This window comes from Diceros bicornis, chromosome 3 (genome assembly GCF_020826845.1).
Source record: "Diceros bicornis minor isolate mBicDic1 chromosome 3, mDicBic1.mat.cur, whole genome shotgun sequence".
Classification (NCBI taxonomy): Eukaryota; Metazoa; Chordata; class Mammalia; order Perissodactyla; family Rhinocerotidae; genus Diceros; species Diceros bicornis.
In genome coordinates, this window is record NC_080742.1 from 68,141,163 (window position 1) to 68,167,248 (window position 26,086).

At 41.1% G+C, this 26,086-nt stretch overlaps 1 pseudogene; it reads right to left on the bottom strand.

Annotated features, from left to right (window-relative positions):
* Window positions 1-20,352: 20,352 nt before the first annotated feature.
* LOC131399920 (heterogeneous nuclear ribonucleoprotein A1-like 3) lies at window positions 20,353-25,770 on the bottom strand (annotated as a pseudogene).
* Between the last annotated feature and the right edge of the window lie 316 nt (window positions 25,771-26,086).

A 26,086-nucleotide genomic window follows, 5' to 3' on the forward strand; every position in this document is an offset into this window, starting at 1 on the left:
CAGACGAGGATGATGCTAAACCAGAAGTGAGCATCGTTTCATGGAAGTCCAGGAAAAAAATTATTAAAATGAAATAAAATTTATTTATTCCATTCTTATAACAGCAGCTTAATGAGGAGCTTTTGTGAAAACTTTGCCAGATTATCATTTTATTTGGGACATATTATTTCTTCTTATCTCATGTTCCCCAAATGATCATTGATCATGTTTATTGTGCTCCAGATACCATGCTGGGTGCTTGATGTGTGTAACCTCTTTCAATTCTCCACTCCACTCTGTGACACGGGTACTAATGTCACCGCCACTGAGCAGCTACCGAGTCATGGAGTTGGATTTGAGCCCCTGAGCCCCTGGGCACTGGCCTCAACACAGCGTGGCCACAGCATGCTTGCTTTCCTGCCTGTAACTTCCTGCCTACCTACTCTTTCCAGCTGGAAGCAAGTCACACATCAGCTGACCTTTAGGCCTGTGGAGAAGTGCACCAGAGGACACTGCCTCTCAAATACCCCAGAAAGATCCAGAGCCTGAGCAGATCTCAAAAGACAAGGTGGACCTCACATTTTTCTTCACATTCCAGCCATATGGGTTCTAATAGGAGATGGAGAACTAATGTTCCTAGATTAGATGATATAAGCATCAAAACAAGTGGAATGCTGTGTGTGGACTTGAAACAGGAAGAGGACTCCTGTAATGAATACAGACCAGTGTTTCCCACAATGGGTTTTGAGAAATGTTAGTCCAGTGAAATGCTTTTTTTGGAATACATTGCAACCTTTACCATTCTCTTGGAAATTCACAAGGTCAGAAGTCCTGATAAGTCCCATAATAAGGAAATATGTTTAACCCAGCACTTGTCCTCATCATGAGATCATAGGACACCTTCCCCTTTTATAAAGAATATTTACTAACATCTCATAACATTTATTTTGGAAAACACTGGACAAGACCAATGCCAAATCAAAAAGAGGATCTTGTGAACGAGGCATGTGGTCCTTCTGAGCATCTCATCCATCCTGGCCAGGTGGGGGCCTGCCAGACAGAATTTGGAGAAGAACCCAGGCTGCATGCAGCTGTGAAATGCTGCCGTGCTCCCTAACTGGGCATCGTGTGCTCTGCATCCTCTCCTGAGTCCCCCTTGGTGCTGGCCATGAATGTTGGCTGTGGACCCCAGGAGGGTCCTGGGCCCCTTTAACTGTCCATGGATACCAACACAGCTGAACAAAGTGGAGAAATTAAGGATTGGGGCAGTGGTCATAATTCAAGTGTTCTGTCCAAGAAAAACCTAGTGATGGTACCTGAGAGAGCCTGTTAACAGCTGTTTTTTGGCTGTGGTGACCAGAGAGTAACTATCTGTCTCCTGGGGGCTCCACCAAGTGGGGTTTTTCACCAATTCCAAGGCCTATGGGTCTTATATCTAACAAATTATATTTTACATTATTTTTTTAAAGCTAGTTAGTGACAACTAAGATGGTTCCTCTGCGATTAGAATCTGATGTCAGAGTGAGAAAAATCCCCTGTTCACTGGGAACTCCCACGTCACTCATTCTGTATTAATGATATTTATTCTCCCTCATTGTCTTATTCTTAAAAAATGGATCCCCTGGTTACAATGTTATGTTAAGCATATTACATGTTACTCCAAAATCAGTTCATATATTACAGCTCGTTACCCTCCTGGGTATACATTTCTGAATAGCTCTCACTCCACAGTTACAGTTCCATATTAAATATGGGCTGCCATGAGTGGAGCCTGAGAGAGTTGTCTGTTCACTCCAGGCTCCTTGCTTTTCCTGGAAATTTTCTTCCCTTTCTGTTTTATACTTCTCAGGGAAGATGTGCCCTCCAGTACGAAAAGTCTCCCTGGGGAAGGTGGAAAGTATTTTTTTGTAGAGTTTTCTGGAGGGAGGTTAGAAAGTGCTGGCTGTTTGGGACAGAGTGCTTGTGGCCTTCTGTGGAGGTAAGCGAAGGTTTGGAAGAGGAGTGGCCACACTGACTAGGGGAGTCAGGAGATGTGGGTGCCAGAATCCATCAAGGCCATTGGCAAAAAGCCACAGTATCTTTCCTTCTGCAACATTAGCTTCAAAATGAGTTTCTTTCCTCTATGGCCATCAAGATATTGTCTTCTATGGCTAGCATGCTCCTAAGCATCTGTATTGTAGCATCACTAATGGACAGTTTTAGGGATTTCATGGGGTGTAATCTTTTTAGTCACTTCAGTAAAATCCACAATGACAACATATTTTTATCTCTATCTGCTTCAGGATCCAAGCACAAAGTTCTAATGAGCAGCCAGCTTCTTTCTTCGCTCCATTCATTCATTCATTCAACATATATTATGCATTGAGTTCCATCAATGAACAAGAAAAAATTCAATGTGCTCATGCTTGTGGCCTATGGGGAGGGCCATAGTCCTCTGGAAAGAAGTCCTCATGTGCAGTGCCTAAGTTGGGGTTCTCATGTGACGCCTGATACCAAGCAACACCAGTAACCCTCCCCTCTGGGGTGGTTCTTCTGAGTAATAAATGAACAAAATTGGACAGCCAGCATGTCATTCCCAAGGGGGCTTATGAAATTATTCTCAGTGGGCCCCAAAGGCTCTCAAAAGGTGAACAAGTCAAGAGCCACTTTCCCCTATGCAACTTTGCCAGTTCTAATTTTCCCACATGCCTTCTTTCAAACTATCTTAGCCACTGCCCAACACAGTGTGACAAGCGACAGGCACCTCTCTTCTTCAAGATAAGGGGAATCTTCAGAGGAAAAGTGACTGTCAGGGGGCTAGGGCACAAGAGCCTCTGGAGCCCACTGCTGTCTCCCTTGGCTGCAAAGGCGAAGGCCTGAGACCCTTGAGAAATGAGGATCAGATTGTGTCCAAAATACATCTCAACCTCTTGGGGCTGTCTGTAGCCATATAAGGAGCTGGTCAAGAGCTATTTATCAGAAAGGGTCTTGAGGGCAAAGAGAATCTACAGGGCACTTCAATTAACTGAGCAATCCCTGGCTCAGCTCTGATGTGCCTGCAGCTGTCACCATGAGGGGTATTGGCAATTAACATGGCACCACTTTGCAATTTCATATGCAAGGGCTGCAAAGGTCCCCTTTCTCTCTCCTCAACTCCTTGAGTATCTCTGCCCATATTTTCATAGGGTCTTGGACTCCAGAAAATGTTAAAGTCTAAAAATAGCCGAGCTATAGGCAAGTAGGTGTTTTAATCATCTACTTTAATCAAAGTGTCAAATGAGATTGTGCAACCATCACTGGTCACCACAGCCAAAGACATGTCTTAAAAGGGTCACTCAGGTAATCCACCTGCTTTTCCAACATGATCCAAGTAAGAACAGAGAATGTGAGTCATGACAGCTGCCCTAGGCCCTAATATCTCTGTCTTGCTCCACTGCGATTATATCCACTGACAGTTTCAAACCCAAGGGGCCCTACCACATCCACAAGAAGACTAGCAAGTTCCATTTGGGTCTCAGTAAGAAACGTTTTCTTACATGTAAATTTTTAGGCCTCATATGTACATTTGCTCTCAAAAAGACCTCTAGATTTCTTGTAGGTCGGAAAGGTCTCACCAGATTCTTGAAAAACACACTGGATTTTCAAAATTTAGGAGCTCCACACATCCCACAGCCAGTTTTCTGCCACAGAAAGGACTGAATCAAGCTTTGAGATATTTTTTTCAATTTTATCTCTCTGGGATGTTTTCTCCATCTCTTCTATGAAGTATCCGAATCTGATTTGATTTGCCCTTTTACGTATAGGAAGCTTTTTCAAAAATTCTTCCTCTATTGATAGCATTATGACAGCACTCAGAACTTCTTCTTTTTTTTTTTTTTTGTGGGGAAGATCAGCCCTGAGCTAACATGTGCCAATCCTCCTCTTTTTGCTGAGGAAGACTGGCCCTGGGCTAACATCCATGCCCATCTTCCCCCGCTTTATATGGGATGCCGCCACAGCATGGCTTGCCAAGCTCTGCGTCGGTGCATGCCCGGGATCCGAACCCGTGAACCCTGGGCCGCCGCAGCGGAGCGCACACACTTAACTGCTTGCACCATCGGGCCAGCCCCAGAACTTCATATTTTAATGTCTTTCTCTATCCTCCTGTCAGATTATTAACTTATACATCTTTGTATTCCCAATGTTTACACAGTGTTTGCATTGGTGGTAGTCAGTAAATGCTGAGCCGAAGGAAGGAGGAAGGAGGGAGGGAGAGAGGGGTGGTTAGAGTCCTAGAAGTGTTTTCCTTCTAAGCTGTATCATGTGACAACTTAAGCTCCCAGAGTTCATGGCTGGGGCACCCTTTGCGTAATGTAATTTGATAGTTGGAATTGAAATATTTCATCGAGTGTATTCAGAGCCAATTTATAGTAGTCACCTGAAAATTCTCTCCATGTATGAGTGATAAAGAGCAAGACCAGCTTAAAGAAAGGTGTGAGGCTGGGACTCCTGGGAAATCCCAGATCCTCTGCTTGTTCCCCACACCTCATCCATAGCCCATATCCTACTGTAAACCTCAGTCTTCTGGAACTGGAAGACATATAGATAGTCTGGAAGGCTAACAATGAACTATCCAAAAAAGAAATTAAGAAAACAATCTTATTTATCAAAAAAATAGAATATCTAGGAATAAACTTAACCAAGGAGATTAAAGACCCATGACTGCAAACTACAAACATTGATGAAAAAAATTAAAGAAGACACAAATGAATGGAAAGACATCCCATGTTCATGAATTGGAAGATTTAATATTGTTAAAGTGTCCACACTACCCAAAGTAATCTAGAAATTCAATGCAATCTGCAGCAAAATCCCAATGGCATATTTTACAGAAATAGAAAAAACAATTCTAAAATTCACATGGAACCACAAAGGACTCTGAATAGCCAAAACAATCTCAAAAAAGGAAAACAAAGCCAGAGGCATCATATTTCATACCAAAATATATTACAAAACTACAGTAATTAAAACAGTATTGTAATGGCATAAAGACAAACATATAAACCAATTGAACTGAATAAATAGCCCAGAAATCAATCTATGCATATATAGTCACCTGATCCTCTACAAACATGCCAAGAATACAAAATGGGGAAAGGATAGTCTCTTCAACAAATGGTGTTGGGAAAACTGGATAACTACGTGCAAAGGAATGAAATCGGACCCTTACAACATACACAATAATCAACCCAGATGGATTAAAGATTTAAAAGTAAGACTTGTAACTGCAAAACTCCTAGAGGAAAACATAGGGGAAAAGCTTCATGACATTGGTCATGACAATGATTTCTTGGATATGACACCAAAAGCAAAAGCAAAAATAGGCAGGTGGGACTATATCAAATGGAAAAGCTTCCACTCTGTAAAGGAAACAATGAACAAAGTGAAAATGCAACTGACAGAATAGGAGAAAATATTTGCAAACCATATAACTGATAAGAGGTTAATATTCAAAATATATAAGGAACACATACAACTCAATAGTGAAAAAACAAATAACTTGATTTAAAAATGGGTAAAGGGGGGCCAGCCTGGTGGCATAGTGGTTAAGTGCGCGCGCTCCGCTGCAGCGGCCTGAGGTTTGGATCTTGGGCGTGCATCGAGACACTGCTTGTCAAGCCATGCTGTAGTGGCATCCCATATAAAATAGAGGAAGATGGGCACGGATGTTAGCCCAGGGCCAGTCTTCCTCAGCAAAAAGAGGAGGATTGGCGACAGATGTTAGCTGAGGGCTAATCTTCCTCCCCCCAAAAATAAATAAATAAATGGGCAAAGGACTTAAATAGACATTTCTCTAAAGAAGACATACAAATGGCCAACAAGTATATGAAAAGACGTTCAACATTACTATCAGGGAAATGCAAGTCAAAACCAATGAAACAAAAAACAATATAAAAACCCCACAATGAGATATCATATCACACTCATTACGATGACCATTATTTAAAAAAAAAAGATAACAAGTGTGGCAGAGGATGTGGAGAAATTGGAACCTTGTTCTCTGTTGGTGGGAATGTAAAATAGTATAGCTACTATGGAAAACAGTATGGAGGTTCCTCAAAAAATTAAAAATAGTACTACCATGTGATCCAGCTATCTCACTTCTGGGTCTTTGTCCAAAAGAATTGAAATCAGGATCTTGAAGAGATATTTGCACTCCCATGTTCATTGTAACATTAGTCACAATAGCCAAGAGGTAGAAACAACCTAAATGTCTATCAACGAATGAGATAGATAAAGAAAATGTGGTCTATATATACAATGGAATAATATTCAGCCTTTAAAAAGAAAGAAATCCTGTCTTATGTGACAATAGGGATGAGATTTGAGGACATTATGCTAAGTGAAATAAGCTGTTCACAGTATGATTCTATTATATGAAGTATCTAAAGTAGATGGTTGTCAGGGGTTGGGGGAATGGTGAGCCACTGTTCAAAGGGCATAAAGTTTCAGTTATGCAAGATAAACACATTCTAGAGATCTGCTGTCTAACGTTGTGCTTATAGTTAACAGTACTAGACTGTATACCAAAAAATTTGTGGAGGGTAGATTTCATGTTATCTGTTCTTACTACAATGGCAAAAAATAGTCCAAAAAGGTTTGTGGAATGCCTCCTCCTCTCTTCTCCTCTTCCTACCCTGACAGAGAAGTGTGAGTATTCTTTGTAGAACAAAAAAGGAAGTTGTTCCCTTTCAACAAGGTTTCTCAATCTCATCACTATTGAAATTTCAGGCCAGATCATTCTTTGTGGTGAGGGACTGTCCTGTGCATTATCAAAGATTTAGCAGCATCCCCGACCTCTACCCACTAGATGCCAGTAGCAACCCCATCCTGCAGTTATAACAACCAGAAATGTGTCCAGAAATTGTCAAATGTCCCCTGGGGTCAAAGTCACTCCTGATTGAGAGCCACCATCTTAGGACGAATCCCAGCAAGCCTAGAGCTTGGGCAACCAGGGTGTCAATGGTGAAGGTCAGATGCAGTATTTGGTGCTGGTGTGACCTGGAAAGTCGTTTTTCTCAGGAATGCAGCATGTCCCATCGAGAGGGTGAACACCCCCTCTCTGGCTCATATAGCCTGAATTGGTGAGGACATCCAAGCACAGCTTGCTTTCTGCCTTTACCCAGTTTTCTATTTCCAACAAAACGAAAAGAGAAAAGTAGTCTGTATTAGTTTCCTAGGGCTGCTGTAACAAATTACCACAAATCAGGTGCCTTCAAACAACATAAATTTATTCTGTCATGGTTCTGGAGGCCAGAAGTTCGAAATCAAGGTGTCGGCAGGGCTGTGCTACCTGCAGAGGTTCTAGGAGAGAATCCTTCCTCGCCTTTTCCCATTTCTGGCAGCTCCAGGCATTCGTTGGCTTGTGGCTGCATCACTCCAATCTGTGTCTCCATCTTCATGTGCCCCCCCGCCGTGTGTGTCTCCTGTGTGTGTCTCCTATAAGGATACGTCATTGGATTTAGCACCCGGATAAACAAGGATGCTCCCATCTTGAGATCCTTAACTCAATCACATCTGCAAAGACCCTTTTTCTAAACATGGTCACATTTACAGTTTCTGGGATGTGGAAATACTTTGTTGGGGGCCCCCATTCAACCCGTTACATACACTAAATTAAAGCTCCATTTTTTTAAACATAGAGACTGATCTTTTTATATTTTATGTTTTTTTTAAACATTTGAAACAAACAAAAATTCAAGAGAAGTTGGAAGTGTAGTTGAAAAACCATTTTTTTGAGATTTAGTTGCTGACATGATGCCCCTACACACCCCCAAATACTTCAGTGTGTGTTTCCTACAAACAAGGACCTTCCTCTATTTAACCACAGAGAAACCATCAAACCAGGAAACTGACACCGACACAGCGCAGAATCCCTCCTCTGCATGGACGATCCCGTTCAAGTTTCTCCAATTGTCCTCATTCTGTTTTTATAGCAAAAGGATCTACTTCAGAGTCACACACAGCATTTAGTTGTCACATCCCTTTCGTTTTCTTCCCTCTGAAACAGATCCTCAGTCTTTCCTTGAGTTTCAAATCCTTAACACTTTTGAAGATCGAGGGCCAGTTATTTGGTAGAAGGTCCTCCAGATTGGGCTTGTCTGATATTTCCCCCTGATTAGATTCAGGTTATGCATCGTCTCAGGACTACCCCAAAAGTAATGCTGTGTTTGTCTCATTGCATCGGGTCACGTATGTTTTCGATTTGTACACTTACTGGCAGTGAAGTCTTTGATCACTCGATTAGGGTGCATCTGCCAGGCAACTCTTTCCTCTCCCCCCTGTAATTAATAAATATTTTGTGGGGAGGAACTTTGACACTATGTAAATATCCCATCCTCATTTATTAGGGTGTTTATTTGTATCTGAAAGGACCCATGAATTCGTATTTTATTCAATAGGTTATAAACTGTTAACGATCCTTCTTTATTTTGATGCTCAAATTGTACCACATTTGGCTAGAAGGAGCCCATTCAGTCTGGCTCTGTGTCTTTTTGACATGTCCCCATCATTCTTTGATCATTTCCTTGCTCTCTGGCACAACAAGATATTCTAAGCTTATTTTGTATTTTCTTTGCCCCTAAAAGGAGCTCTGGTTCCTTTTAGTGGAAAATGGACAGTGTTTTGAGAACCAGTGTGTTTGCTCTTGTGCATTTTCCAGACTGTTGTTGTGACAGTTCCTGCTGCTTCTCTCCTCATTCCTTCCACATGCCGTGTTTTTACCACCAGCCGCCTCTCCCTCTCTCTCTTATCTCTGCCTCCACATATCCCATTCTGTTTCTATGTTGATATTTGGAAGCACTAACTGTGGAACAAGCCGTCACACAATAGCAGCCCCGTGCCCTGAGAAAGGCTGGCCTGTTATCGGCAGGATGCTGGGCAACCCCCTGGCCATGGCTGCAGAAACCTGGCTCGGGGACTTCCGGGTACATAACCTCCATGGGCTTAAATATCTGAATGTGTGTGAGGCATTCCCAAGCACAAGCAAGGATCAGGACCAGTGGCTGACTTACCATTCCACACTGTGAGGACAACTCACTTGTTTTGCCTTAGTTCAGCTTTTTCCAAGATTGATCCCCAAGTCTTTGAATTTCGAGGGTTGCTGCCAGGTCTTCCCTGCCTGGCGTCTTTTCTTCTCTAAGGAAGAAAAGTTGAAAGGCCTAACTAATCCAAACCTCCTAGGTTCTGCTCAGCTCGAGGACTTTCACTCAGACGATGCCCTGGGGCGGGCCAATTGGTTCTCTCAAGGTTGTGAATGGAGCCTGGGGGCTAACATGGGCTAGCAACCCACACAGTGCTCACGTGCATTTTACCCTGTCCTTCTAGTCTGTAGCCCAACTCCTGCCTCCTTGATCTGCCATGACAACCGCAGATATAGCCCCCACCATCCTGATATTTTATCCCCCTCCTTGGGCTCTCTGTCCTCTGGCAGCCTTCCCTTAGGTCTTTTTCACTGTGGACTTCTTTCTTTTTTTTTTTTTGTGAGGAAGATCAGCCCTGAGCTAACGTCTGATGCCAATCCTCCTCTTTTTGCTGAGGAAGACTGGCCCTGGGCTAACATCTGTGCCCATCTTCCTCTACTTTATATGGGACGCTGCTACAGCATGGCTCGACAAGCAGTGTGTCAGTGTGTGCCTGGGATCTGAACCGGCCAACCCCAGGCCGCTGCAGCAGAGAGCGCGCACTTAACTGCTTACAACACTGGGCTGGCCCCAACTGTGGACTTCTTAAGTGTGACTTCCCATAGCCCCTCCATCCCTGGATTTAATGAAATCTTAGCTTTCCTCTTGAGCTGCACATGCCCAACTTTTGCATGCTCTAATCCTTCCTCTCCTGAGTGGGCTTGAACCCTGTGAAGCTGCCCAGGAAAGAAGACACCTGACCTCTGGGCAACCAATCCAGAGGCTGGCAAGAGATCCTTGACATACCTGGTGAGAAGGGCTTGGAGAGAATGAGAGATGGGGTGTGGGAAGTGTGAGGTCATGATGAAGAGTTGGAGCCAGCAGTCATGTTGGGCCATGTGAACTTGAAACAAGTGAAGGAAGAGGCTAAGAAAAAGGAAGAGGAAGCTGAACGACAGAGAGAAGCAGAGGGGCCATGAACATGAATGGAAAGTGGAGATTAGCTACCTTGGTCTCCAATCTCTTTCTAGAAACAAATGTTGGTTTGAAGCCCAGGGCCGCTTTGTGTATCCTTACAATAAGCTGCCCTTTTTTGTGTGTTCTATTTTGAGTGGATTTCTGTTTGTTACTACCAAAAGAGTCTTCTTGGACATTCTTGATGACTGCATTGCCTTCAAGATCTATAAAGTGGAGGTTGTTCTCTCGTGCCCTGGGAGAAGGGTAAATATTGCTCTCACTCCACAGTCTTGCTTCCCAGATGTTTCTGCAACACTTTTGTTAAACAAACCATCCTTCTTTCTAGGTCCATGTCCAACACGAGGACGTACCATCCTCTCCCCTGTCATCCATTGATATCTGGAGACTTTTCCACGTTCCCTAATAAACAAAAAAGTTCCCCTCCCTTTCCTTCCCTTGCTATCATCCTGGGCAACCTCAGGGTTCACAGGGATGACTCATGCACCAGGTCAGCCCGACAGTTCCTTGACCCATCCATTCCAAAAATAATGAAAACAATATATAAAAAAATATTTTATAGCTTAGGAAATTCTTTCCCAGTCATAATCTCATTCTGTTTTGATTTTTGAACTCCACTCCCAAACCCAAACCATAGACTCATCCCCTTATAACTGCCTCATTTCCAAAACCTGGATGTCTTAATTTCCCTTCCACGAAAACAATTCCTTAGGCTCCCATTTTTTCCCTTTAGTTTCCCCCAGTAAGCCTTCTGTTAGGATTCATCAGGACCCTTTTTCTTTACCCTTACCTAGTCTCATAGGTTCCCAGCTCCCTTCAGGCTTCTTCCTCAGTTCAGCCAGCACCCCATGCTTGGCGGTTGAGACTCTGTGTGACCAGCACCACAGCTTCTCTCATCCCTTGATCTCCACCGCACTCACCTTGTCCGTCTTCAAGGCTTGCTTATCACAGACACCTGCTCTTGCTGCTGAGCCTCTTATCATTCAGGCATATCATTCTCTCTATTTATTTCCTCTCTTGTCTCACGTCTCAGCTGGGCCCTCAATGTAATTTAAAAATTATTTTATTAATTCTTCCTCTCCATTTTCTTCTCCCAAGTCTAACTTCTCCTTCTCACCTGCACTCTTACTCTCCTTGCTCCAATCTCCTCCAGGATATTACTCACATCGATTTTTCCTCTCTGTCTCTACTGTCTCCATTTCAGGTCCTTTTTTCATTGGCCTTAAATGAATGGTCAAATATTTTTATAGAAACCAACCCATCTTCAATCTTGCTTCTTCCTGAAGCCACCATTCAGCATCTTCCCGCTCCCTTCTTTAGAGTTTATATTCAACACTTTGTCTCTTTATCTTGAAGATAAACACTTTATCTCTTCACACATTCTTCTTCAACCCTCTAAATTCTATTCTGACAGAACCTGCTTTTTTCAAAGGAAAACAATGACTACCCAATTCCTAATTCCAATTTACCACAAAGCCCTGGGAACTCTCCTCCTTTGGCTTTCAAGACACTCTTTCCTCCAGATTCCCCTTGGTGCTCTCTGATCTGTGTTTTCCATTGTCACCATTTAAATGTGGGCCTCTCCCAAAGTTCTCGTTTTGGTCCTGGAGGGCCTCCTTGCTTTGCACTCTCCCAGGGCAGTCTCCTTCTCTCCCACAGCTTCATCCCTGTGCCGGTCACGCTCCCCACCCCTTTGACTCTACCCCATCTCTTCTGAGCTCCGGACCTACATTTTCCACTGCCAGTGGGACATCTCACTTCAAACTTGGCATGTCTCAAACTGAACTCAGTGTCTTTCCCCTAAAAATTCCCCATCTTGTGTAAATGACACCACCAACCAGCCACACATATGGAAACCCTGGAGGGCGGTGAATTCCCACCGTTAATCGGTAGCTCCAACTGCCAAGTGGCCATACAGTTTTGTGTCCATTCTGTAATTTATGGCCAACTCCTCCTCCCTGATCAATTGCCATTACCCTCTGCCTGGTTTGCCTGCCTCCAATCTTCTGTCTTTTCAAGCTTAAAACACAGGTTTAATTGTACCATTTCTATCTCAGAGACAGCACTAATTCCTCAGTGTGTGCAGGGAAAGGCTCCTTGGAAGGGCATTCAAGGCCCTCCATCAATCCTTGACACATTTCCCACCACACCGTCTGTGCCCCTCGCTCCTGCCACACGAGTCTCCTCGCTGATCCCTGAACCTGCTGTTTTCCATCCTGTGCCTCCACTTCCTGTTTCTTCAGTTAGGAAGATATTTATCTTCATTTTCTGCCAATACAAATCCTCCCATAAGTCAAAGCTTGGATCAATGGCCATCTCTTCTATGGAGGCTTCTTTCATCCTCCCTGGACAGAAGTAGCAGTTGCTAGTTGCTCCTCTTGTCTCCCTTAGTGCACTACATTTCGTTCTTAATTGACTCTGCCTTGAATTATAATTGGTTATTTTCACTTCTGTCTATGAGTACTTTAATAACAACTGTTTATTGAGTAACATGTGCTCTTTGTTATTAGCATCTCATTTAACATTTACCACCACTCTTCAAAGTGGTATTGGTACCTTCCTTTGTCAAGGAGGAAATTGGGGCTCAGAGTTACATTTCTTCTTAAAGTCACACAGCTGGTAAGCAGAAGAACCAGAACATGAACCTGGGTCTGGTTTACTCCAAAACTCATTCTCTTTTCCCTAGACCAATTGTTCCCAATCTTCAATGTATATTGAAATCACTTGTGGAATCTTTAAAAACTATCGATCCACCCAGACATTCTGATTGAATTGGTATGGGGTATAACCCAGGTATTAGGGTGTGTTGTTTTTTTAAGTTTTCCAGGTGATTCTAATGTGCAGCAAAGTTTGGGAACCACTGCCCTATGCTATTCAGTGCTTCCCCCAGTGTCTGGAACATAGTATGTTTTATGTTTGTGCTAAATCTCTTCTCCATATGCTTTCCTGGGCCACTGGACACTTTGTCCCTAAATTCTACGGTTGGCAAAAATTCAAAAGCAAAATAAGCAGAGAAAGAAAGTAATTGTCTGGCTAATATGAGCCCCAAATCTATTTCCAATGAAATTTCCCAAAACAATATAAAGAAGTTAGGAAGCACAGGCCAAAGTTAAGTTTTACCTAATTGATCCTCAACTGCCTTTCTTTGGCAAGAGAAGCTGCCTCCTCGGCGTGCTCCAGCCCCTTCTCTTTTCATCACTCCAGCAGCTGCATGTTGACACGACTTGTCTCTACAGCCTGATCCCAAGGCACAGCCTACCTTCTTTGGAAGAGAAGTTGAGGCTCTGTAGGGAAAGCATGTAGAGCAGGCGCAGACCATGGCAACAATCAGGTCACACTCCCCAAGTCCTGGATGCTGTTCCTGTGGCAGGGTGTCACAGCCACGCACTGCCCCAGAAATTGCTGGGAAAAAAAATCCCGTTGGGTCAGTTAGTCCTCATGCTGAATTTACTCTCCCCTTTGCATAACTCAAGGTTACTTTATTACAGCTAGATTTATGGAAGTTTGTGAACTAGACTACCTCTTTAAAATGTTTTGTCCCATTAAGACTTTGTTGATAACTTTTAATATTAAATCCCATCAATGAGGAAACATCACCTGATAAAACTGTGCTGTGAATTTATGTGAACTTCCTGTCTAATGAGTAGGATATGCATTCTTATCAAATTCTATTACAGCTTCTGTTTTGTTGCATCTAGGAGCAAACAACTCAGATGACGTTTCAGCATCTATGAAGGCCATAAAACTACTCCTCTCAGATGTTATTGGATTCAGATGTTGGTCATTGCCAGCAATTGCCTAGAACATATGAGAAGTATGGACACCTTTCTGTGCGCTCAAAGTTCTAGATTAAATAACTTATTCACCAAACTTCATTTGGAGTCCTGCCTATGTGCCCACTCATATACAGTGTGTGTAACACAGGGCCAAGCACTATTGGGAGCCTAGTGGCTCACACAGTAGTGTTCCTTTATAAAGACGCCTAAAGCTAAGTTAAATAGTTTCAGTTAAATGATGTTCTAAGGCAATAATTAAGAGATGCTGCAGGGCCTCAAATGACTGAGGCTAAGTGAATGGTTCAGGTGGGCGGCTTGTCATGGAAGGTAGGAGAGAGACCCACGTGAAGGCCCTGCTTTTACCGCTAACTTTTGAAACTTAGCTTCTTTGAATGTGAGAACAAGAGAATCATATTAGAAATTTAGTTCCAAGATCATCCCAGCCCTCGTCTGTGGTGAGTCTGAGGGTCTGTAAGAGTTCATAGGGTGGGATGGCCATGGAGACTTTCTTGCAGTTAGGTGTGTGTTCAGCTTGGAAGAGGGGAAATGTTGGGAAGGATATCAGCCAGGGCCCAGTCAGGAAACACACCACACCAGTTACAGTAACAGAGACAATTTAATATAAAGGATTGATAACCAGGTTCCAGAGAACATGAAGGAAACCCTGAGGTATTGCAGAGACAGGAAGTGCAGGAAGCAGCTACCACCCATAGGGGTAGAGGAACAAAGGGAAGAGGTTGGAATTATTAGAAATTAGAAATTTGGAGAAGAGGTCCCAGGGCTGAAGCTGGGGTCCTGCCCAGATGGTGCTGGTGTCTCTCAGAGCCACAGTGAGGCTGGTTCTAGAGCGTGGGGAAAACCGGGAAACTGGAGCTAGCTGCTGCTTCAGGAAGAGCTGTTCCTGAAATAACACCCACGGGAACAGCCAACAGAAAGAAGAGTGTCCCTTCCTCCTCTGGCTTTAAAGTCTCCCTCTAGCACGTCCTCCTGGAAAAGTCTACCAAGGAGCAGCTGGCATGGCAGAAATGTGGTTTGCCGCCTTATCCCCAGGGCCTGGAGCTGAGCACAGAAGGGTGGGTTTGGAGCTGAGAGACAACAGTCTAATCACCAGCCCTGGGAGGAATGGGAATAGGGGAGCTACAAGCAAGGGAAATAGTTTAAGCAAAGTAGTAATAATTTCTACCATGTCCAATCATCCACTTTGTATCATTTTACCCATTCACTCGTTAATCCTCACAACAGCCTTATGAAATCAGTGCTATTATTCGTCTGTGGCAAAGGAAGAGCTGTAGCTCAGAGAGGTTAAATAACCTCCCCATACTTACCTAGCCCGTGAAGGGCAGAATAGGAATCTGAATATAAGATTGTTCAATTGCAAAGCTCTTTCCATCACAGGATGCACAGTGTTTGCCGAAAATGTGCTTCGTGCCTCTAAGCAGCCATGAGCAGTTTGACTAGAAAGGTGGGGATAGATTTGGAAAGGTGAGTTTTGGCTAATTCGTGGAGGGGTAAGGGATTTGGGCCTTTTAGGCAACGGGAACCAGTGAAAATTTTGGAAAATGGCAGTGAAAGGATGAAAACATGTTTTAGAGAGATTTATTTCGACAGAGTGAGCAAGATGGGTTGAAGAGAAGAGTCTGGTGCCAGTGAGCCTCATTATGAATTAATTATGATAATTTAGAAATGAGCTGATAAGGGCCTTGGTTTGAGTGGTAGCATTGAGAAAGAAAGGAAGGGGAGAAATATTTGGAAGACAGACTGAACAGGAATGGTTGGACATAGATGTTGTATGAAAAGTAGGACTCCAAGATAATTCTGAAGTTTGGGGCCTAGATAATTAGCAGAATAATGATACTGCCTTCAGAAATACAAATTCTGGGAATTCTGGAATGTTCTTTCTTTTAGAATGTGGCCTCTGCCTCCCTGCACTGCCCTCATTCCCCCAACACACCAGGATAGCATAGGATTCCTGATGCTCTGTGGTCTCACCCTGGATTATCATCGTAAAGTTGATAAATGAGAATTAACTGAGAGGTAACTACTTAGTGTGTAGTCAGGGAAATATTATACTGGAGATTAGGAACTGGATTCTACTATCAATCTGCTGTTACTCACTTATCCAAGTTATTTAACAGTGTAGCTAAGAGGATTTATTGCGATAATGGCTATCAATGGTTCTCTAACTTCAGTATTCATCATAATCATGGGGGAGCTTTTAAAAATACCAACACCTAAGCCCATCTTCAGAGTGTCTGATTCAATTAATCTGGCATAGGACCTAATCTTATTATTTTGTTTTTTGCCAAGGGTGGGGCCTGTGCAGTGGGCCGGTAAGGTAGGATCCAGGGGGTGGAGTGGAGGGCATGACCAGGGCCTAGTCTTTTTTTTTTTAAAGTCAGCATCTCTGGTTGTCTATTTGAATGCCCGCTCACATGCATTCTTGACTGACCCCAGAGAGTTTCACCAACCCTAGGCCCTACGGTTGTCAGCACGAGAATTCACCCAGAACTGGTTTACCCTATTGAAGAAGGCGATGAGCATCTTGCAAGATCAAGTGGCCAGAGAAGAAAAGACCTCTGCTTGCCAGTAGAGGCACAGCCTAGTTGGCATTTTGGGTTTTTATAGCATCAACCAATGAAAACACATTCAAAATTTCAATTGGACTTATTTAAGAAGAGCAAGAATCTGCCACTCTTATTAATTTTATGCGGGTAGCATGGGGCTGTCTGAGAGGGATAGGTCTTCAGATGACTGCAGTTCTTAGAAGGGCAGCACATTAAGTGGTCCAAGCCTGGTAAAGCCCCAGTTCACCCAGAGGGTAGATACTAAAGTCAGCACATAAGGCAACGGATAATCAAAAGAACCTTTGAAATTCCCTTATAAAGATATGAAGATAATGGAGCTCCGCTTGCACAGTCAACACAGTTTTCCTCTAGTATTGAAACAGATTGCTTAATTCTTCCCTAAACTTATTCTTCCCTAAGGGGTGGTTGGTATGTGTTTAACAACAGCCCTTTATACCTAAAAACAGTATCTTTAATACAAAATTCAAACCTAGAGGACTGAGATGCTCCAGTTGAGAGAGGCTGTGACTGAGAGGCAAGGAGGCTAACTGAAGGAACATTGGTGGGTTGTCACGGTAGGAGGATTGGCCTGCTCCAGCCTACTACATCTTACTTGAAAGCAGAGGGCACAGGTTAGCTTTTTAAGCTAGTGTATCTGGGTACTGTAACTACTAGGTATAGAAATGAAGGCTCAGATCGGTTTGGAGCAGAATTTCATTATGAGTGGAATCATTCGTGTGCCCAGACTTAGTTATGATAATGTAAGGGCACCAGCCCCTCCTTGCCTGAGGGAGAGGATGTAATAGAATCTTTTAAAAATTCTTGTGGCTTATCAGTTTGCAAAAAGAGCACTGGAGGCTTCTGGTAGGAAATGAGTGTGAGACCTCATCATTCTTCTTCCTGCGAGTTGAAATTAGAGAAACCTCTTTTTAAGAGTGTGGCCCTAACAAACATCTGCTGGTTTGAGAGGACTCCAAGAGCACCAAAGAGGTATTCTTTATGAGAGAATCTGCTGGCGATACGGGCTCCACATAAAGAGAGGTTCTGACAAAACATGGTAGGTGTGGCTGAAGAACCTCTGGACCTAGCCACCAAGACATGTTGTCACTCTTTGAAAACAATAGCTGAATGTATGAGTGAAAACTGAAAGAGCTATACTCTTGGAGCCCTAGCGGGAGCTTTGGGTTGTGCAGGGATCTGGCCCAGGAAGGGTATCACCTGATCCGTGAGCTAGAGTCCTTGCAACTCCACAGAAGTACTGTTCAATGATGGCACCCTACCTATGAAAGTCACAGAAGCAATGATGCCTGTAGACCAAAGAGACTTTCCAGTTATGCTGTTTGAAAGTACTGACCCACTTGGGTTCAGTGAGTTCCTGGGATTCTTGGGCAATTTGAAGTGGGAGCCCCAAGAGAGAGATCCTGGATTTCTGCTAATTAGGATATGTGAATGAACAAGCAATAAATTGGGGAAAATTGTGTAAAGCTGATAAAGAGGGTTATACCAGTTATACTAGCTTTCACGCTCTAGTTATTCATTTGTAATAGGATTGGAACAATACAATTCTTAGTAACATGTTAATATTTATATGTTTCAAGACAACCAGCTCTCAGGGACCATTAGGCATTTGAGATCTTTTTGATCATCTACAAAAATTAACCAGAGTATGAATTTCTGATGCTTTTATGAGTGGGTCATTATATATATATATGTATATATAATAATTATATATATATATATAATCTTTATATATATAAAGATTATATCATATCATATATGCTTTTATAGGTGGGTCATTATATATATATATATATATATATACCTAATACTTCCTGAGCCACACGATAAGTAGGGAGGTATTGAAACTACTATGTAAAATCAGTTTTCTTGAGTTTAAGAAGTGTTTAGAAAGTATTTAATGGTCTTCTGTTCTTATATTTTAATTAGTGTGGGTTATTGTTCATCAGATTAACACTAAGAAGTCAATATTGTCATCTATTTGTGTCTCTCGGGAAAAGTTCTACAGTAATTTCCCAATTGTGCTCAATCCACAAAACATCCCTGGCGAGAGGTTGGTTTGTATATTTATGTAGAGATTCAAAGTTGGGTATTATCTTGATACATATTGTGTACCACGCATGATGGGAATTTTTTTGAGAACGTAAATCAGAATTGCTTGCAGAACAGTTGAGTCATACATCTATTCATTCCTTTATTTTAAAAGAATATTGGTTTATTGAATATCTGCTGCATGCCTGGTGATCTGTGGTTGAATCCAGAGTGAGAAGTGAAGGGAAATTGGTGCAGGGAAAGGGAGGGAGGGAGAGAGAGCCTGCCTAAAAAAAACAATCATAATCGTCCTTGGCTGATCTTATACTGGAATTGTAGCTTTACAGATTAATTTTAGCAAAAAATTGACATTTTACAATATTAAGTCTTTCTATAGTAGTCTCGCCATTCATTCATAGTATCTCTTATTTCCACTATTAAAGTTTCGTAGGTTTTCTTATGGTTCTGCACAGTCATTATTGTTTATTCCTAGGTGTTTTTATTGCTATTATGAGCAATAGAATCCTAACCAGTTTACCCACTTTCAGTCTAAGTCCTCCCACGTCCACACCTACAAATCTATTCTCCTTTTAGATTGATTAAAGAGTTTAAGATTTGTTCTCTCTTTACTGGACAGGAAATTACGCATTTTTTGTTTTAATAATTATCCTTAAAATTTTAATATGCTTACTTAACAATGTCTAAAGTTTATTAATATGTCTATCCTCCTTCTCAACAATATAAAAAGACTTAAAATGCTTAAATTTGATCACTCCCCTTCCATCTTGATAGTGTTGCCAATACTTTATTTCGCCTTATTTTGTTAACAGAAATTAATAATTACTAGTTATTTTTACATATTCAGTACTGTAAATTTAACTGCATGTGTAAAAATTTCTTTGCTCATTATTTCCTCTTGCATTCCTTTTGGAATATATTTCCTTATTCCTGAAGTTCCTATAGATAGGGTCTGCTTTTGGTAGATTTTGTTTGTCTGAAAATGTCTTTATTTTACTTTTGTTCTTTAATGACAGTTCAGCTGGATATAAAGTTATAGATATTTATTTTATTTCAGGGTTTTGAAAATATCATTCCATTGTCTTTTTGTTTCCATCATTGCTTTAGAAAAGTCTCGTTTGGTCTGATTATTTTCTTTTGTAGGTAACTTGTCTTTTCTCTCTGGTAGCTTTTGATATCTTCTCTTTTTCTTCTACTCCCTCACTCTGCAATACGTTTTTGTGTGGATTTATTTTGTTTATACTACTTGGAACTTGTGCTTCTTGAAACTGAAGGTTTATATGTTTCATTCATTCTAAAAAATGCTCATCTTTCTCATTTTCTCTCTTCTTTCTCCCTGGAATTCCTATTATAAAACACATGATGGACTGATTCATTCTACCTTCCATATTTCTCAACTCCTTTCATATTTTCCATTTCTTTGTCTCTTGGGCAGCATTCTGGGTAATTTTCTTAGATCTATCTTCCACTTCACTAACCCACTCTTTAGCTGTATCTACTTTCCTGTTCACCACGTCTATGAGTTTTTTAAGACACATTTTATCAGCATCATAATCAGACTATTATCTTTAGCAATCAACAATATGTGAGCAAAAAAAAATTCCCTACATCAAAACCTTTTGTTGGAATGCTTTACACTTTTTACAGAACAGAAACTAAAATATCTGTTACACAATTAGTCACAAATATAGTCCTTATTATTTTTTGCCCATAAGATTGTTTCCTAAAACATCTCTTCTTGTAGCAATTAGCCCCTGCCACTGTGGTTGACTGAGTTCACAAACCTATTGTAACCTGTAGCTTTCCTGTCACTTCCTCTTCTGCTAAGATTTTTTTTTTTCTTGGCAGTAATTAAAATCTTCTGCAATTGCCATAACTACTGGTGTTGCTGGAATACCCATAACCACTGTGTTTTTTTGGCGTAGCAAAGTATTGGTCTCCACCACCATATGGACCAGAGCTTCTGCCTCCAAAGTTTCCTCCTTTCATGGGTCCAAAATTAAAGATTGATTGTTGTAATTGCCAAAGTTATTGTAGCTTCCACCATCTCCAAAACTGCTTCCATTATTACCAAATCCATTACTGCCGTCATATCCATCACCACAGTGGCTGCCACCAAAGCCATCACAACCGTTGAAGTTTCCTCCATGACCAAAGTTGTCATTCCCTCTAAAATAACCTCCACAACTATTGCCAAAGTTTTCAGAACTGCTTTGACCTGGATGAGGCACTGGCCATCTCTTGCTTAGCCAGGGCTCTCATTACTCCACAGTTATGGCTATTCACAGTATGGAACTTCTGAATGATAGTCTTATCCATGGAGTTATGTTCACTAAAGATTACAAAAGCAAAGCCTCTCTTTGTCACTGTCCTGGTCATAATGATTTCAATCACCTCAATCTTCTAGACTGCACAAAATAATCTCTTACACAATGTTCTTCAGCATTGTCTTTAATGCTACTAACAAAGATCTTTTTCTTAGGTGACTGGGTACCCGGTCTTTGAAAACCTTCTTTTGAGACAGCCTTCTTTGGTTCCACAACTCTTCCACGCACCTTGTATGGTTTTGCATTCACGACTGCATCTGCTTGCACCACAATGGCATATGTGACAGATCTAAAGCTTCTGGCTTGACGTTTGGCTCTTTCATTACCACACAATCTGTGAGCATTCCCCATGGCTCCTCAGTCTCCCATTGGTTATTTTCAGTTCAAACTTTTAATGAAGAGCTTCTGCAGTTTTTTGGGCTCTTTGAAAAGCTCTGAATTATGATGGCAGCAGGAGGAAAGACTTTAACAATGCTTCCTAAACTGTGGCCACAGGCAGAAAATCACCGAGTTTTTAATGTCAGTGGCTATATTTTTAATTTCTGGATGTTCTTTTTAGTTCTTTTTTCAATTATCTTTTAGCTTATTCTTTTCCTTTAAATATTATATACCTTATTCATGTTTTTTATTCATTTTGAATTTTCTTTTATCATTCTTAAACAGATTTGTTTTATAGTCTGTGTATAATAATTTTATTATCTGAAATTCTTGGGATTCTAAGTCTATGGTTTGTTTTTTCTCTGACTCTTGATCATGGTGGCTTATTTTGTGGCATGTTTTATAATTTTAGATTATGAACTCAGGTTCGATGAAGCTTTATCTGCGAGAATTCTCTACAGGCTAGTTGAAAATGTGACCCTCAAAGAGGTTTTGTTCTTGCATCTGCTAGGCACCTCCATCTAGAACTATTGTTTTGTTTTAGGCTAATTTCTTGGCTAGGCAGTTCCTGAAGCATACAAGTTATGTAAATTCTAACATAAACTAAGGTGAAGAGAGGCTGGTAGCTGTAAATGGTCAGAGCTATAAGTTTATTTTAATTATTTATTTTTCCCTCCCCAATCCCATTTCACAACCAACTGTAGTTCCCAGTTGATTCCCTGTGCTAGTGGTCAGATTTTTCCTTTATTGAATGTACAGCCCTTTGAAGGTTCTGACTCTATGTGGGAAGGGATGAGATGTGTCTTAATTCCAATTCCTCACTTCAGGAAGGCCCAAGACCTTATTTCCTGCACTGCCATGGCCTTTAAAACCCAATCGTCTAGATGGGGAGTTTAGTAAACCTCCACCAGGGCACCAAATCTTTAGTTTTCAGCTTCCTCTTCATTTCTGGCCTTTGGAGCTTTCCTATATTTGAGGGTGGGGGTGGGGAGAGCTCACACATACATTTCAAAGAATGCTTATTTTACCTTTTGTAGAATTTCTGAGCGTTTTGCAGCAGGAGGCTTCTTTTTGGGATGTTTAGTCTTCCAGATTACCAGAAACAGAAGTCTCGTTTATTTCATTTACCTTGTTCAACGCTGTTTCTCCAACACTGGGGAAAATATTTGGTAGATGGTAAATTGTGCCAAATATTTGTTGAATAAATAATTGCAGAATTAAGGAATAAAACTGAATAACATTCATGCATTTTAAAAGAAAATTGCAGAATTTAGGTTCTTGATCCCCAGGCAGCACTGGTAAGGGTGAGAATTTTAGGCCCCATTCAAGGATAACGAAAAGAAAATGACATTTGGGGGTGAGTTGTTCCCCCTCATGGTTGTCACTATAATCTACCTAGGGATCTGATTCTGCTATAGTTGTTAAAAGGAAAAATGCTTACATGTCCAAGAAATAGGAAAATTACTTTTGGACATCATCTGACTCTATTTATTGCTCCAAAAGAATGAATCACATTCTAGGCGGGATTATACTCCCTAGATTTTATTTATTTATTTATTTTAAGGACCACCTTCTCTATGATCTCACATTTCTTAGCACCTATATTCACAAATTAAAATGCATATCTGGGGGCAGTTTTTTTTCATCATGAGTATAAATCTATTCCATACACTCTTAGAATAATTGTAATAAGAATTCGCCACCCTCTCCCCCGACCCATCATTTAAAATTCCATTTAGACAAAGATTCTCTCTCACTCTCCTACACTCCTCAGGTATTCAGGTAAGAATTTATCCTTGGCTCCTTTACATTCTCAAGAAACTTTCCTTTTGCTAATTTGGCCACCATCAGAAATAATCCCAACCACAACGTTGGACTAAGCGAGCAATGGATTAGAGATCAATTGGAGGTCAGTGCCAGCAACGTGTATTACTCCAGTCCTGCTGGACTGTTTCTAGATCAGAAGATAGAGGAGAGATCGCCTGTTGTTCCTAGAAACATTATCTAACAATCTAGGATTATACAAATCTTCCCAGTTTGCTATGGAGAGAAAGACCACTCATACTTCATGTTCAACAAGGTGAAAATATTATTGCTAATAGATGTTAATATCATATTTATATGTGCTTTGTACCATTAAAATATTTTAAAATACATTATTACATTAGAATACAATTCTGAAAAGTATTTCTTGGGCATTGTTGCTAAGAATATTTTAACTGTCTCCCTTCCTCAGGGTAAGAGGGCAAGACTATTACGAAAAATATTTGTAAAAATTATTGACATGTTAATTCAACCTGATTAATCAAGCATTACGTAGGGCTTCGGTGAAAACACTTAAATAAATCATGATTCATACCATGTTTGGATTGATACATAATATTTTTGAACCATCTTCAATGTGGATTGATTTTCCACATGACAGAGAAAGTAGATTTCTTATGAACAGAAATCTCTGATTTTCTAGGGGAATCTCAAAACTATTTTATTTTAAATAAAAGTTCTTTGTTAAATATATAACTAAAAGTCACTTTCTAGTAGAGATTTTCTAAATGTGTATCTACATATGATTTGCTGTCTGGATTGCATATAAATGAAATCAGAAATTGTAGAAATCTTTTGGCAGTCCACACGTCCTCATTTTTGTTTGGAAAATATGGTCATGGAGCCAACCCAGTCATTTTCAATACTCCATTGGACAGAGTATTTCTGAGTTTTAATCAGAGGGAGCTCTGACACGCTGGAAAAGACACTGGAGGTAGAGTTAGAAGACAAATATTTGAGTCCAGGCTCTGCCTCTTATAAGCCTTTTTTTGATCTTGGGCAAATTACTAAATCTAAAACTCGCCTCATCTAAAACAAGAGGATAGTCATATCTATACATAAGTGTGGTTCTAAGGACAAAATCTAATCATACATATGAAAGTGCTTATAAAATAAGAAGTGAAGTACCCGTGTTCCATGTTAGCCCTCCCAGAAGGCTCTGAGCAAGGGTATGTCTGTGTTAGTCACTATTGCATTTCCAGTAGGTAGCATAGTAGTTGACTCACAGGAGATGCTCAATATAGACTGATTGAATGAATAATAACTATTCTTTCCTGCAGATGATTCAGAGTGTCTTGCTTACAACACAGTCCCAACCGTGAAATTTCTTTTGTTTTGCCATGAATAAGATGCAGCGGTTGGAATAAATTATGTGCATTGCTCCTTCCGAATGTGACATTCTGTGATTCCGTGAATCATCATTCTCAGGATCCTGGAAGTGTCGTGTAACCTCACTGCTTTGTTGAAGTCCCATATCCATATGACAGAACAATATAATTTTCAGAAACTGTTTAATTATATGTCTACAATATGCAAACCAGATGGAGCATCTTGACCCAATCATTTAGTCAGCTCAGAAAAAAATTAAGGAATTACCAGTGAATGAATGGTTAATAGCCAAAAGAAGCATTTAAATTCATTTGTCTGTATAGACAGTCTACTGAGTAATTCTTACTCCAGTTACTAAACCCAGTAGAAGAGGGAAATTTCTCATCTGTGAATCATGATTATAATAAAATCTCCAAGGGCTGGTGTAAATACTTTAAAAAACACAAGTGCTTATTATCTCATGCGAGTTGCTGAGACGATAAGGAATTGTTTATAGTCACAGCAACATACAGGAAAATTAAACCTGTCCTCCTATCTCCTTCTAGTCATACTCTCAGACTGGGAATATTTGTCTTGATTAAGCAGGATTTCACAATGATGACTCCGGGTTCATGGTCTTTCATGAAGTCTTCATTACTATTGGAGAATAATGATCAAGGGGCAGATGCCAAAGTTTCTATGGGCGGGTAGACCTTTGGAGACTCCAATTCAGATTTATTTTTCTGTATTTCCTGCTATTTGTTTGGCTGGCGTGTGACCTCCATGTGTAACATGAAGCGCCTAAACATTTACAGATGGGTGTGCCAAGCTCCCCAGCCTCTGCTGAAGTGTGAGCCATCCGGCTGAGTGGATACTGGATGCATCTTCGTCATTTAATTATTTGAACTGATTTTACAGTCAGTAATGTGATTCCTCTCATCTGTGGAACTTAGGAGAGCCGGCGATGCTATTAAAATAGGATTAGGTCGACTGCCTGGGGAAATCCAGAGCCTGTGATTCAATTATAGGGGCTTTCACAGGGTCAGTCACTACTCGGAAATTACAAAATCAAGTTAAGAGTCCAAAAATAGTCTAAACGGTAAATTGATCATGTTGATCAGATTTTAATCATGCTATATTATCTAGAACTAGATAAGAGTAGGAAGGAACAGATGAAGAGTTATTTTGTTCATCTAAGTGGTTCTCATCCACCCTTTACTTCTTTGGGTAGCCTAAAATATAAATTCAGTTTGGCTCATGAAAAATAGTCAAGTGAAAGAAGACAGGCTTTCTGTTTCCTTCTTCCAGCCAGTTGTCATCTGCCCCAGTTCTCCACCCAGCTGGAGTTACCTTTTCTTTCGTCTGTCACCTGGGCTTCTTTCTTTCTCCATCTGCCCCATCGTGTGTCCAGCATGTGCTGTCCCTTTCCCATCTTTGTTGGCTCATGTTGGGCAGATCTTTGCTTTACTGCGCTAAAATACCACCCATTCAGTGCCAGGTTACCCACATAGGGACAACTGGCTGTGTGGGGGGAGGAGGGGCAGAGAGGGGTGTTTCAACTACCAACCTGCAAATGATACCCACTCAGGACTTTAACTGGAAATTCTATCTCGTTGCCTGAAACTCAGACTTTCTCCATTTTGCAGTGTCCCCTCTTTATTATAACCCTCCCCTCTGTCCTGAGAAATTCAACATTACTCAACTATTTTATGCAGAGTTCTAATGTTCTCACTCCCCCACCTTCCAGG